Source organism: Pogona vitticeps, chromosome 2, assembly GCF_051106095.1.
Source record: "Pogona vitticeps strain Pit_001003342236 chromosome 2, PviZW2.1, whole genome shotgun sequence".
NCBI lineage: Eukaryota > Metazoa > Chordata > Lepidosauria > Squamata > Agamidae > Pogona > Pogona vitticeps.
In genome coordinates this window covers 146,552,456-146,568,499 of record NC_135784.1, presented here as the reverse complement: position 1 = coordinate 146,568,499, position 16,044 = coordinate 146,552,456, and the positions used below count along the sequence as shown (strand labels likewise).

The 16,044-nt window shown below is 44.5% G+C and overlaps 1 long non-coding RNA gene across 1 annotated transcript in view; it reads right to left on the bottom strand.

The window, feature by feature from the left end:
- LOC144586312 (uncharacterized) overlaps positions 1-16,044 on the bottom strand; it is a 62,504-nt gene that overhangs the window by 23,278 nt on the left and 23,182 nt on the right. The window lies entirely within an intron of this gene.

Genomic DNA, 16,044 nt, shown 5'->3' with positions numbered 1-16,044 from the left:
GTAGTTTACTATTCCATTCACTGGAGATATTTGTAACTCTGCAGCTTGCCCAAGGCCACACAGGCTGGCACTATTCCCTGGAGGCACAGTGGGGAATTGAACTCCCAACTTGTGACTCTGTCGCCAGATACCTAAACCGCTGAGCTGTTACTGATCATAATATTGTTGCTTCTTCATCAATAGTCCGACTGAGTCAATTTCACCTAATTGACTCCAGCTAGTCTAGGAGGATTACTCTGGGCATAAAACAGAATTCTTTCAATTAAATATATATAATTGGGAGATTTTTTTTCCCATGAATTGCCTTCATACATAGCCCCTGCCACCACCCCATAAAAAACAAAACAAAACTGTGAGTTATAATCATGGATGGAATTTTATTTTTATATCCACTTGTGAGTAGTTGCTAGCAAGGAAGGTGTTCCATCTTCATAAAAGGCAAGCAAATTATTCCTTATTTTATCTGTTATCATAAATTTCTTTTAGAGCTGGAGAGAGGTACTCCAAGGATTCAACTCCCCATGCCAAAATAACTTGGCTGGCTTCAGTGCTCTCCAACTTACCGTAGGTGGGTGGAGATGGTGCCACTTTCTACGTCACCTCAGGCAACCAAACATCTCGAGCAGCCCAGAGAATAGGCATTCCAAGCTCACTTTGTTTTTGTTTGTTTCTTTGTTTGCTTGTGGTGTTTTGTTGTAGTTGTTCTTTTGCCTAGGACCTAATGAGAGAAATGCATATGGCAGAATGCAGAAATCTTTTAGAAAAGAGAGAATGGATATCTGTGTGTGAAGTTGCAGTCGTATCCATAGAGGAAGGGGAACCCTGTCTCTGCTTTTTTATTTTTTATTTTTTGCTTCAGATATTTGCTTTTGCACCTTTATGTGTTGAAGGTAAATATTGCAATTGGCCACTGAGAGGAAGTAGAGAGTATTTTTCTGTACCGTGCATGTGTGTATAACCATAACAATAATGGCTTGATAATAACCCACGTGATCCCTTACATGACTGGGGAAGCATCAGTAATGCTCCTGGGCTCTGTCATAGTGAGAGATGCAAAAAGTTACTTTTCAATTTTCCAACCTGAAAAATAATGTTCCTAGTTCCAGAAGGCTTGGTCTGATGATCCAGCACCACATTTCTGTTCTTCTTGTTTTTGAGATTTCATCAGATTCTTCTACATATCCTCTTTTCCTTCACAATCTACCTGGTCAGGGGAAAGGGCATGTAAGAGCTGGGGTTCTTGAGAAATATGGCAAGGAAAGAAAGAGGACATCTAAAAGTAGGAAATAAGAACAGAGGGATAGAAAGAGGGAGAAAGATGACTGGTGGCGTAGACAGAGGACTTATCCAGAGGAGTCCTCTCCAACAGTCAAGTACATTGCTTGGAGACTTCAAGCCAACCTTATCCCTCCAGTCTTCACTAGGAACAGAGCTAACTCTCCTGCCACCTAAGGTGGGGAGACAAGTGCCAACCCCCACTGTATGGGATCTGCAGGGAATTGTGGCTGGCCAATGTTGGAAGCGGGACGATGCACTACAGAGACCTTTATTGTGAACACACAGAGCCCTTATGTTCATCTTACATGTTTTAGGTTCCTCATCTAGCTAAAAATAAATGCAAAAACACTTTCTGTTTCACATGGATGCCTCTGGCTGCACCAGGTCATATAACAGCACGAACGGAAATGACAAGTGTTGTATCATCAATGAATTAGTCCTTTTGTAAATCCAACTAAGGCAAAAACAACAAATAATCCTTCTTGCATCATGACAAGTAAATACAGTGTAAGAGGGGAACTATTGTCCTTTGATGGAGATAGCTGCAAGCCAGTACCCTATTTGTCAACTGTTTTAGCTTGAAGTTCTCCATTGCACACCCAGCGTACACCCCAAATTTGCACTGCTTTAAATTTCCAAGGAAGTGATAGCCCAAAAGGATTGGGTGAAATGTAAATTTCTTAAAATATTTATCCATCCATAAGTGGCTACATTTTTTACATTATTATAGGGTTTCTCAGTGTTCCATTTTATTAAAAAATATTTATTTGGTTTCTAAGATTACTGCTTCTCTAACCACAGAAAATTCAATTACCGAAAACTGCAGCTATCAAATTGGTCAAAATAAATAGCCTTTTATCCAAACCTGGCACAAGCTGGTTTACTTTTAATATGTAGCCATAAAAAAAGAAGCCCTTTCCACAGAGCGCTGGTTGGTTATAGTGTAAGACGCCAAGGTATACTTTGCATCATCAGCTTTTTTTTTAAGGTAGAAAGGAGGTTTTCAAAAAGGAGCCATTATAAGACTAATTAACCCTTGTATCTGTTCTTTTGTTTTAAAAACTGATTATGTATTATACAGCCAAGGAACATACGTCTTCTGCTGCAGTTAAGAAGACACCCTAAAATAAATGTACACAAGTTATAGAAATGTCCATGGGTTGTTGTCCCAGTTGTTATTCTCCGAGTCTAGTAATACTTCATAACAAAATAGAGCCATATATCATATATGTCTAGCAGCAGAGAGAAATTATCATGCTTGCCAAACAGAATTTCCTGGGCTTGATAAAACATCTGTACTCACTCCAAACTCTACTCTGCAAGATTGATCCTATCCACTTTGCCCTGAATTCAGGAGAAAAGAATGGATCAAAAATGTAACCAAGGATGCTGGGGATGGTGGGGAAAAGTAACAAGACTGGATATGCCACCACACTAGTTTATGTAAACAAAATATAGCAAACTTCAGGTCTTCATATTGCCCTCCAGAACCATAAAATCACTCCACACGGTGTTAACAGAACATATAGAAACAGGAACGGGGAGATGTGTCAGTTTCACTTTTCCTTACATTGGATTTTTTTTTTTAACCTCAAGGACTTTCCATCCCAGACATGAAGAAATTGGTCAATTCCAGGTATCTTATTCAACCTAAAGTGAAATCAGTGCATCTATTTGCAATTATCAAATTCTGTATTATTATTATTATTATTATTATTATTATTATTATTATTATTATTATTATTATTATTATTATTATTATTATTATTATTATTATTATTATTATTATTATTATCATCATCGTCGTCGTCGTCGTCGTCGTCGTCGTCGTCGTCGTCGTTGTAGCAGTAGCAGTAACAGTACAATAGTAGTACCTGTGAGAGACATTTAGGTGTCCTGGTGGACCACCGCCTAAGGATAAGTCAGCGTTGTGCTGCAGCTGCCAAGAAAGCCAACAGAGTCCTAGGCTGCATCAACAGGGGGATAGCATCAAGTTCACAGGAAGTGATAGTACCACTCTATACCATGCTGGTGAGGCAGCACTTAGAGTGCTGTGTCCAGTTCTGGTCACCACAATACAAAAAAGATGCCGAGGCCCTGGAAGGGGTCCAGAGAAGAGCAACAAAGATGATAAGGGGACTGAAGGCTAAGTCCTATGAAGAACGACTAAAAGAACTAGGTATGTTTAGCTTAACAAAGAGAAGACTGAGGGGAGACATAATTGCAGTCTTCCAATATCTGAAGGGTTGCAACAGGGAAGAAGGCATTAATTTATTCTCCATTGGGCCTGAAGGTAGGACAAGAACCAGTGGGTGGAAACTTGTCAGAGGGAGATCCAACATGGAAATAAGGAGGAATTTCCTGACGGTGAGAACCATTAAGCAGTGGAACAGCTTGCTTCCCGATGTTGTGGGTGCCCCATCACTGGAGGTTTTCAAGAAAAGATTGGACAGCCATATGTCTGGGATGGTATGAGATCTCCTGCCTTGGGCAGGGGGTTGACCTAAAAGACCTCCAAGGTCCCTTCCAACCCTACAATGATTCTGTGATAGTGCAACTTCCTATGATAGTAGTAGTAATGTGCCATCAAGGCACCTTCAACCTATGGAGACCATATGAATGAATGATCTCTGAAACATCAGGAGGATAGTCTCACTACCCATTAAACTCAATAGGGGGAGCCTCTCACTGGACTGTCAAATATGCCTGGTTGTCTTATAAACATTAAAGGGAGCAAGATGTAATAAATAAAAATGTGAGGGAAAGACCTCTTAGAGGCTCCGAAATGCTTTTTATTTTATAATTTCCTATTATGAGAACTTTGAAATTTCTTCTGTGTTTAAGAAAGTGTTTGCAGCATTTGGACTACAGTTTTCTCACAATTGTATGACTGTCTTCAATATATTTTGGACTATATTATTTTGAAATATAGAGCATAAAAGCTATGTAAAAATAAAAGACGTGGAATCAATAAACATAGGAATTGCTTGGAATGATTGCATCAATGAAAATACTTATACTGAGATACCCAGATGAGTTTTAAAATGCTTGCCAAATGATTGTCTGCTTTCATTCTAGGATATTGTCAGCTATGATGAAACATAGGCTTCTGTTTTTTGCCTAGGAGGTCTATAAATCCCTATAGAATTCCTAGGGAAATCTAGAGGTCTGATACAACTACCTTCCCATGGTGCACTAGGGCAATTCTTAGCAAGCAATGGAGCCAAGGGGGGATTCCCTTCCCCTCAGCTAATGCACATGGAATGAAGTGGGCAATGGTGGTAGAAAGACATCTCTTGTGCCTTTTTTCTTTCTCCTCTCCCAAAATCAGAAGTCAAACTGGGAGCCTGTATGCAACTTCTGGGAGTGAAAGCCCTAGAATGCTAAAAATCTCATCTCTACTTTTATGAGCTAAATAATCAATGTCCTGGGCCTGGACGACTATCACAGTGATGTGGCAAGCAGAGCAAGCAAATTTTGAAAAAGACTAGTGATAACGTCTCTGTATGGAAAATCCAAGCTTCAAGAGAAGAAGAGAAGCCCTGTTCAAGTATTTGCCTGAATTCATAAAATATATATTATTATTCATATTTATTATTCAATTTGTATACCACACATCTAGCAAACTGCTACTCAGGGTGGTGTACAACCAAAAAAAAAAGAGAAACATAAATGATAAAATTGCACTAAAACACTAAGCTATCCCAAAAATAAACGCACAAACCAAGATTGTGACAAATAAAAATTTCAGAATGCACAGTGCAAAATTCCTCTTCTCTTTCCTCAACTTTCCCAAATAATTGGAGAGAGACTCTCCAAAAGCTTCCCTAGACAACTCTGTTTTAAAGAGCTTTTTAAAGACACGGAGAGCATTCCATAAGTAGGGCATCACTTCTGAGAAAGCTCGGTTCCTAGTTGATATTTTCTGGGCTTCTCAAGGTGTCAATACCCACAGGTATGAGGCCTGTGAGGACCAAGTCAGACAGGTAGCCAATCTAGTTAGAAAACCTCAGAAAAGTAGTCAAGTCGCAAACTGCTGAGGGCTTTGTATGTTAAAACCAGAACCTTCAACCTGGTACAGAAGGTGACTGCTAACCAGTGCAGGCAAACCAGACTTGAGGTGATATGATCAAACTTCCTCATCCAAACTTCCTCATCCCGAGATTCAAACAAACAAGACTGGAAAGTTTTCTTTTCCCGTCTCTCCACCTCTCCACTGATGAATCTGCTCCGACGGACGCTCCCCTTCCCCCTCCCTCCTTTCAGACTGCTGCATCACAGCCTACTACTATCTCTCTTACCAGTCACCTTCGATCCTCCCAGCAGCAGTTTCCTGCTATAAATCCTGCTTCTCAACAGCCTCCAGATCTGGATAACCTACTGTTCCAGCATTTCCTCAAGGTCACCTCCACGATTAACTCGGCCTTCTCCTACTTGGAAGATGTGGTGAGCCTTTTAAAAGATCTTTTAAAGGAGACGAGAACTGCTTCCTCCTCACTTTCCACAAAGGGTGCACCCCACTCCCGGGACTCTAAGACTCTACCAAAACCACCCTTACCTGTCCATTTTAACCCCCTTTCTTCTACGAGGCTTCCCAAGAACCCGGTTGTGACAAACCCAGACCTACTGGGATCTACCACACAGTTACACTAAGCTGCCACCAACCATTCCCTATAAAAAGTCACACAGACCAGGGATGGATTTTTAAACAGTAAAAGAATAAGGTTTATTTTAAATACAAACAGGGTAAATAAAACAATCAGGTGAATAAAATAAAGTAACGTGGCTTATTCTCACACACACAAGCATACAGTTTGGTTCACCTAGAACCTTTAACTTAAAGCACAGACCCTGAACCCATCAGTTCTGGCTAACCCACAGACACCTGAACTTATCAGGTTGGTACTCTGACACACAGTAGTACCCTGTCAGACACCCAGACTCCCACAACAGCTTCTTCTTCCCCAGCTGCTGCTTCGTCCCAACCCAGTGTCTCACAGTCTGTCTCAGCATCTCCTCTTCACCACACAGGCATCACATATTTATACAGTACAGCCCCTCCTCCTGATGTCCCGCCTTCCACTCCCCATAGGATGGAACTTTCCCTCCAAACCCATGACAGACAGGTAACATCAGTGCTGTTATGTAACACCTCCCCTCTTTATAAGTTGTTTTGTAGGGGGAAAGCTAAGGTGCTTTTCACCAAAAAAACAACCTGTATAAAACATACAACAACAGTTATACATACCCTATAATACTTACATATACTTACACTCCAAGTTAAACATAGCAAATAGGCATTTCAAACATTTACCATATGCATTACATCAATTTTACCTTTATTAATACAAACCAATTTAAAACCAGGTACATTTTAACTTTTTGTCTTCATTATATACATATAGTCCATGTTCTTTCGCCGTCTTCAGTCTTCAGGTCTTCTTGATAAGGCGTCAGCAACACAGTTCACTGACCCTCTGACCACCTTCACTTCAAAGTCATAGTCCTGTAGGTTTAAAGCCCACCTCATAAGTTTGCTATTGTGGGTTTTCATCGTCTTTAACCATTGCAATGGTGAATGGTCAGTACACAGAATAAAATGTCTTCCCCAGATGTAAGGCTTGGCCTTCTGGATCGCGTAGACTATGGCCAAACACTCCTTCTCCACGGTTGCCAAATGTCTCTCACCTTTCTGAAGTTTCCTACTCAGGTAGGACACTGGATGCTGGTCACCATTCTCATCCTCCTGGCACAGAACTGCTCCTACCCCGCTGTTAGACGCATCTGTGTAGATGATGAACTCCCGGTCGAAGTCTGGAGCGCGCAGCACAGGATAGTTGATTAACGCCTCCTTCAACCTCTGGAACGCCGCCTCACAGTCGCTGGTCCACGGGATGCGGTCATCAGTCTTCTTCCTCGTCAGATCGGTCAGCGGAGCCGCAATCTCGCTAAACCTCGGGATGAACTTTCTGTAGTAGCCCACCAACCCAAGAAATGATTTGACTTTTCTCTTGGTGGTGGGTCTAGGCCAATCTCGAACAGCTTCTATTTTGGCCTCCAGGGGTTTTATCATTCCTCCCCCTACCATGTGACCTAAGTATTTTATTTCTGGGCTACCCAGCTGACACTTGCTGGCCTTTACTGTTAGCCCTGCTGCACTTAACCTCTACCCTCCCAGAAGGGTAATTCAGCTTCCTCACTCTCAGCTACTTTTATCGCGAATAAAACCCTCTGTTCCCCTCTGTAGTAGGGTTTTAGGGCATTCACATGAACCACCCTCCTTGCTTGGTTCTCCTCCTGCTCTATAAGGTAGTTCAGGTCTGACATCTTGGACATGACCCTATATGGTCCTGCCCATTTGAGCTGCAGTTTGTTCTCTCTGCAGGGCCTAAGCCAAAGCACTTCCTCCCCTGGGTCAAAGTGCCTCTCTCTAGCTTTGTGGTCATACCATGTTTTCTGTCTGACCTTCTGAGCTTGCAGGTTTTCTGCTGCCAGCTCTAGATTTCTCCTTAGGTCATTCATCAAGGTGTCTATGTATGTCACAACGTCTTGTGGGTCATCCTGGGTGACCTGCTCCCAAATTTGTTTGATCAAATCAAGGGGCCCTTTCACCCCTAAGTGTGCAGCAAACATGTCAGAGTGACCCCTTTGTAAGATCATGGGGCGATACTTTTCAGGTACCACCAGCTGACTTCTGATCCCATCTCCCCCTTTTGAGATATTCCTCAGGGTTTCTCTATATAAAATCCCCTTTTTCTCCAGAAATCTCACTGGGGTTTCAGGTGTTAGCTGGGCGTCAGTCACCTGTTCAAAACACTTTTGGAGAGTGGCGTCTGCCTTTTGCTCCTGTCCAAATCTGCTGTCTGTGGTTAAGGTTTCCACCACAGCTTCTGAACTCCCCTCTGCTTCCGTCTCGGGCTCATCATTACCCCCCTGAACTGTCCCTGTGGTGGCTTGTGAGCGTGTAATCACTAGCACCCGTTTCACATGTTCAGCCAGGTCATTTCCCACGAGCACGGCTGCTGGCAGAGTCGATGAAATCGCTAGCCGCCAAACTCCCCTCCAGCCTTGAAAGTTGACAGGTACCTCTGCTACTGGCAGAGAGATTACCTGCCCCTCAATCCCTGCCACCTTTATGCTCTCATTTGGGATTATAAACTCCCTAGGGATGATATCTGGATGGCACAGGGTTACCTGGGAACAAGTGTCCCGCAGCCCCCTATACTGACGGTCAAGTATTCCTACGTCCACCCCGGCTGTCTCAAACAACTGAGAATCTGTTTTTACCAGCAAGCAGCGCTTCACCTCTATAAGAGGACCATTTTCCTCAGCCTGATCAGCAGAGGTAGCTGTTCCAGACTGAGTAGTCATGGCAACAGGCTCCCTCAGTGACACTGAGCTTTGCTCTTTCTGGACACAGAACACAGCTTTTGGCTTGGTCCCACTAGAATTCTGAGGCACCATTCCTTTTAGCTGCTTCAATTTCTCACACTCTGAGATCAGATGACCCTTTCCCTGACAGAAATAGCATTTTCTGGTGTATTTTGATTCTCTCTCCTCTTGTTTGGGTTTTCCCTCCAAATTCTGAGGGCTTGGTTTCATGCCTGAGGGCTTCCCTTCACCATGGGCCCCTCCCCCTTGCTGGCTTTTCCCTGGTCCCTGAGAGTACTTGCTGTAGGTTTCTTTGGGTTTACCTACAGATTTCCCCTCACCCAAGGGCTTTCTTATTTGGGAGATAAAATCCGCGATTTCTGCGGCTGCTGCCACAGATTTCGGTTTCCTTTCCCTCACCTGGAATTTCAATTCCCCATGCAGAACTGAATAGAACTGTTCCAGGGCTATCAAGTCTTTAAGCTGTTCATAGGTCTCTGTTCCCTCCTGCGACAGCCATTTCTCAAGCAGCCTCACCAATTGGGCCCCCACTTGGGTAAAAGTCTGTTCTGGCTTCTTGGTGAGGGACCTGAACCTTTGTCTCAGCTGCTCTGCATTTATCCCATGTCTTGCAAACACCAGTTTTTTAAACTCTGCGAAATCTTTCATCCGTTCCTCAGGCATCTCGGCATAAACCTCAGCCAGGCTACCACTGATTAAAGACCGCATGATGGTCATCTTCTCAGTTTCCCTCACTGAGAAGTCCACAAACGCTCTTTCCACTAAGGAAAAGAACACCTCGGGACAATCTCCCTTGTGGTACACAGGGAATTTCTTCAGGTCAGCCTTAGACAGTTGGCCCCCCTCAGAATCCCTATTATTATTATTGTTCTGGTTCATCAGTTCCAATCTCTTTAATTCAAACGCCATTCTCTCTCTCTCTAATTCAAATTGCCGCTGTTTCTCTCTTTCCCTTTCCTCCATTTCCCTCACCCTCAGTTCATGCTGTTGGGCTATGAGTATTTTTCTGAGTTCTGGGTCTTGCTCTCCTGTGCTGTCACCTTGCACTGAGCCAAATTCATCCTCAGAACCTTGGTCAATCTGGGGGTCTTTCACTTCACTCATGTCTGCTATCTTGCTTCGAGTCAAGGGCATAATCCCCCCTCAGAACAGGCTGCTTTAAAAAGTCAAGCCTCAAAATAAAACGACCACTTTTTTCCTTCTTGCCTCAGAACCAGCTCTCCCTAGAGATTGCTGCTGTTCTTCAGCACTACTTGCAACAGTATCGAGTCAGAGCCTACCCCCCTCTGCTGGGCCTCTCAGCTGGCAAGCTAGCTCGCTGTTGCTACGCAGTTTTGCCTCAGCGTTTTCCCGCCAAAATCAGGCTGCCTCAGAGCACCTTAATCTAAGTCTCCCCAGTTGGCACGTTCTTCTACTAGTGCACCTCCCCGTGAGGTACACCTAGAAGATTACCTACGCGCCTCAGACTGTCCCTGACTGGACCCCCCTTGCTCTGGGCACACCTGCCAAGGCTTTGCTGGACCACTGGACAACTGGACCAGTCGTATCCCACACGCTGGACACCAATCAATGTGACAAACCCAGACCTACTGGGATCTACCACACAGTTACACTAAGCTGCCACCAACCATTCCCTATAAAAAGTCACACAGACCAGGGATGGATTTTTAAACAGTAAAAGAATAAGGTTTATTTTAAATACAAACAGGGTAAATAAAACAATCAGGTGAATAAAATAAAGTAACGTGGCTTATTCTCACACACACAAGCATACAGTTTGGTTCACCTAGAACCTTTAACTTAAAGCACAGACCCTGAACCCATCAGTTCTGGCTAACCCACAGACACCTGAACTTATCAGGTTGGTACTCTGACACACAGTAGTACCCTGTCAGACACCCAGACTCCCACAACAGCTTCTTCTTCCCCAGCTGCTGCTTCGTCCCAACCCAGTGTCTCACAGTCTGTCTCAGCATCTCCTCTTCACCACACAGGCATCACATATTTATACAGTACAGCCCCTCCTCCTGATGTCCCGCCTTCCACTCCCCATAGGATGGAACTTTCCCTCCAAACCCATGACAGACAGGTAACATCAGTGCTGTTATGTAACACCGGTATCCTTGATTTATGATTCAAACTCTATTGCTATTACTGCAACCAACCGGGCCCAACACCGCCGTGACTGGAACAGACTGACTCTAGCTAAGATCCACCTGGCATCTCTACTAAGAATAAAACTGCTCCAAGTTGACCTTGAAAAGATCGTGAGACTGACTTCGCCCTACCCTACGGACAGATTTCTGTTGTCCTTTCACTCCAGTCGGATCCCAAGGATGTTGTTCCAGCGCTCTTCTATCCTGAGTCGCGACGGGATCCTCACCCAAAGACATTTTAAGAATGCTCAAATTTTGAACCTTCTTAAACCCAGAGCCCGAATCCAGGAGTCAAGGGAAGCGACCTGCCCATCAGCTACCTTCCCAACCAGGACCCCGAACCCCTGTTCACCCCCGACCCCTCCCCCCGCCCTCTGAAGAGTTCCTCAAACCCTGAGGGAAAAATTGATACCCCCACTCCAGCTGACTCTCCTGAGACTAATTCTGTGAATCCCAACCCCTTCCCACCCCCACCTGCCTCCCACATCCACTCAATATCCCAATCAAACCCCAATACAACCTTCCTTGACTCCCCCTCCTCTTTGGTTACTATACCTCCAGGCAATAACGACCATCTCATTCCAACCCCCGTTCAGGCCCCCAGTACTGTTCCCTCACTTTACCCAATCTGCCATATTGTTAAACCAACTAACACAGGCTCTTTCTTGCTTGTGGATGCAACAGCTCCCGTTCCCCCTCCTACCACTTCCCAACTTACTAACCCTAACTCCTTCCCCCCTCCTTTTACAAATCCCTCCCAAATTAAACCATTCCCCCCCCCCCAAACTTCCCTCCCTAATCCTCCCCTTTTTACCTCAACTGTTCCCTCCACCCCCCCTGAACCCTCCAGTAACCACACTCCTTTCAGGACAAATAGTTTACAGACTTCTATCCCTCCCTCCAACCATTCTCCAAATCTTGACTACCCAGACTGACTAATTCTTTCTACCCTGCCAGCTGTCCATCAACGAACACACCTTAAGCTAATATCATGGAACATAGCTGGCTGGGCTAACAAGAATATGGACTCAGATTTTTTAAATTACCTCTCTTCATTCGATCTGATTTTTCTTCAAGAAACCTGGCTGTCCAACCCCCCCTACATACCTGGATTCACCTCTTACCCCCTTCCAGCCTTTAAAATTCATTCTAAAGGTCGCCCCCGTGTAGGACCCTGCTGTTTAATACGGCACTCCCTCAGCCATCTCTTAACTCTTCAACCTACCCAATCGTCTTACTTCCAGGCTTTTCTTCTCTCCACCACATCCTCTCAAACCCTAATACTTAACATATACATTCCTCCCCCCCCCCCCCCTTTTACCGCCCTTCCGCTCTGGGATGGAATCCAACATTTTACCTCTGACTTTCTCAAACTCAACCCTTCTGTTTTTCTCCTCCTTCTTGGTGATTTCAACGCCAGACTAGGCCCGGACAATTCTGCCCTAGCCCAATACATGAACTGGGATCCTGAAGACTCAATTCCCCCTATATTACAAAGACGAAGACAATCCCAAGACAGTTCCTTTAACCCACATACCTCCAAGCTGGTAGATCTCCTTATAGAGTTCAATCTAGTAGTTCTAAACGGCTCTTTAGACCAAGACTTACCCGGCAAATTCACTCACTATTCTCAGTTTACTCGATTACACCTTATCTTCCCCTGAAGCCCTCCCCCAAATCCTCGACTTCCATGTCAATATACGGACAGAAAGTGACCATTTACCTACAATCACCCTTTTATCCCTTACCCCTCCTGCTGAGTCAGAAGACTCCCTCCCTACCCCCCTCCCTCCCACCCCCCCTAGACTAAGATGGACCCATAACTCTGAAGAGTCCTTCAGAGCCTGGACTCGCAAAAACGATGTGATCGATCTCAAGCAGACCCTATCCAAGACCAACTCCCCTCACCTGGCTGTCCTCGTTTATGAGTCCCTAATTAAATCCCTCACCCAATCCCTTAGCCCTTCCCGACCCCCTCCTACCCATCCCCACTGTCCATCCTGGTTTGACTCAGACTGTTTGACAGCCAAGAAACTGACCAGGCAAACTTTCCGCGCAGCCCTTGCAGACCCCTCTTCCGACCTTGTCCTAACTTACTCCTATCTTAAAAATTTCTGTCGTACTTTGTTTGAGCAAAAAAAAAAATCTATATGCCCAACAAAACTGGAGCCTTCTCCACCATTCAATTCTCTCCAACAACCATAGCCTTTTTTGGTCCCTTGTTTCTAGATCACTATCCCACTCAGACCCAATTCTCCCCACCCCGATCTCTTCCTCCTCTTGGTCAACCTACTACACCCACGTCTTCTCCACCCAGACTCCTTCCATAAAATATCCTCACCCTTCCCCTGAATTACTAGACTGGCCCCCCGTTACACCCGATGAAATCATTGAGCTTATCCACACTCTCAAATCCCGGAAATCCCCCGGTCCGGATGGAATTCCCTCAGAGTTCCTCACCAACAACCACACATGGTGGTCCATTCCTCTTGCTAACCTATTCACCATCGTCAATAAATCAGGTATCATTCCCGAATCTTGGCTTAATTCAATTATTGTCCCAATATATAAAAAAGGCGACCCCTCTCTCCCCAGCAACTATAGACCAATAAGCCTTCTATCCTTTATTGGGAAACTCTACTCAAGAAACTCACTGCCTGGGCGGAAGACATTGGTCTCCCAACTAGGGAACAAATTGCCTTCCGCCCAGGAGCTTCGACCCTGGACCATATTTTCACCCTCTCTTTCCTAGTTAATAAATACTCCCAGTCCCACAAGGCAAAACTTTACTCCGCATTCATCGATCTCAAAGGAGCCTTTGACTCCGTAGACAGGAACACCTTATGGAAGAAACTAATGAACTGGAATATTGACCCCCGTCTTCTCTCGCTCATCCAACAACTACATTCTTCCAACTCATGTCGCGTATGTTTAGACCGCACTGGCGCCGTGACTGAAGATATTCCTATCCACAAAGGCGTCAGACAGGGATGCATTCTGGCACCCCTCTTATTTAACCTCTATATAGCTGATCTTCCTCCTGTCTTACTCCCTCTTGACCTTCCCATCCCCTCCCTGAACAACTCACCTATTCCTCTACTCCTATATGCCGACGACGCTGTCCTTCTATCTCTCTCCAAGCGCGGCCTCCGTAAGCTGCTTTTAACCTTCCAGGAGTACTGTCTTGCAAATCATCTATCCATTAACTCCGCGGAGACTAAAATTTTAGTCTTCTCCAAATCATGGACTCCATCCCAATGGAAAATACAAAACCTCAGCTTTCAGCAGGTATCATCCTTCAAGTATCTCGGAGTTACATTTCACTACCGCCACTCTTGGTTACTCCACCGTAAATCTGCCATATCCTCAGCTCTTCTATCCCAGAACGCCATAGTCAGATTCTTTTTCAACAAAGGCAACCAATTCATTCCTGCTGCTCTTCAGGCATTCCAACTCAAATCCGTCCCTCAATTACTGTACAGAGCACCCGTTTGGATTGAAGTCGCCAACTCCGAACTGGATTGCTCAATCTCTAAATTTCTTCGTAAGATCCTGGGGATCCCCAACTCAATCAGACTGTCCACGATTGCATTAGAACTAGGTATCCACCTTCCCTCCACCTCTGCTTGGATTTCTACCTTCAAATTTTGGCTGAAACTTCATCTCAACTCCCACCCAACCTCCATCTTATATGATCTTATTCGTGATTCTCACATATCCAACTGGTTCAAACTAGTAGATGCTAAACTTTCCACCCTTGACCTATCCCCTGAAACCTTGGCCGACCTTGACCTTCCTAAAGCCCACCTTATCATTAAGTCTAAACTACTGGAACAAGAAACTCGGACCCTCCTACTTAATCTAAATCCCACTTGCTCACCATCTTACTTTGGGCTCCCCCCCTTACTGGGCCACCCAGCCAGTTATCTCTTTCACCTGACAGACCCAAGGAAAAGGAGGGCCTTTCTTCTTGCTCGTTTAAACATCTTCCCATCTGCTTATCACTTTGGCAGATACTCCAATACCCCCCGATCAAACAGATTCTGTCCACTCTATTTCCGCGAATCAGATACAGTAGCCCATATTTTACTTCGTTGCCCCTCTCACTCCGCCCTTAGATCTTCCTTGCTACACCCTTTTCTCCTAACCCTCCCTCCCTCCCTCTCTGACCCCCTCCCAATTCTCCTAAGTGATTACTTTCCAACCACTACCCATCTCGTGGCGGAATTTCTGTCAACTATTCTTATGAGAAACCGTAATCCCCATCCCTCCCAACTTCAGTTCTAACCTTCCCCCTCTTTACTTCCCTGGTTACATTGTCTATTTTTCTTACTGTAATCAAATGCCAATAAAGGTTTATGTATGTATGTATGTATGGTCACTGCATTCTGGACCTCCTGAAGTTTCTGCATAATTTTCAAGGGAGGCCTCACGTATATAATAGAGCGAGAGGGTCCTTGTTCCCTATGTCTTCTTTCCCAGAGTCTTCTCCTGTTGAGTGCTAAAAGTCAGAATGCTGTGTGTGACTGGGAGCTCCATCTGTACTGAGTGTTTGACTTGCAATTCAAGTGAACATCAGTAGATTGTTCCTTTGGACTTCCCTGCTCAATGCTGGGTGATCAGGAATGGAATGACCGGGAAGGCATATGGGACGGGGCTAGGCTGCTTGGTTCCATGTTTTAGATTCACTTCTAGCCCCCAGATGTGCACAAGCTGAAGAGAGGCTTAATAGTCTGAATACAAAAGCTTGCCTTATGACATTTACCTGAATAGAGAGTGATTGATTTTTACGCAGTTGTTTAGCATTTAAGCTTTTATTTTATTTTATTTTGCCTACTATGTTTATAGCAGCTTTACCCAACTTGGCATCCTCCAAATGTGTGGGCTATACACCCCATCATCCCCACTAGCATGCATCTGGAAGATTCCTGGTAGTGGAGGACTGCTCTATTTTCTTGGATATATCAAATGAACATATGCAAATGTCACGCCATCTACCTCAATGATAGGAATATGTGTCCCCAGCTCCCCTGAATCTACATTTCAAATCCTTTGACTGTTATCCACTGGCTACATAGATATTATCCAATTATAATTATTGCCAATCGGCAATCCAGGAGAGCACCACTCAAACTAACATCTGCTTCCCATCCCCATTCTTTTCTACTCTGATGAATAGGTGTTTTCTTAAGGTGTCCTGCATTGATTTTCCTTCTTG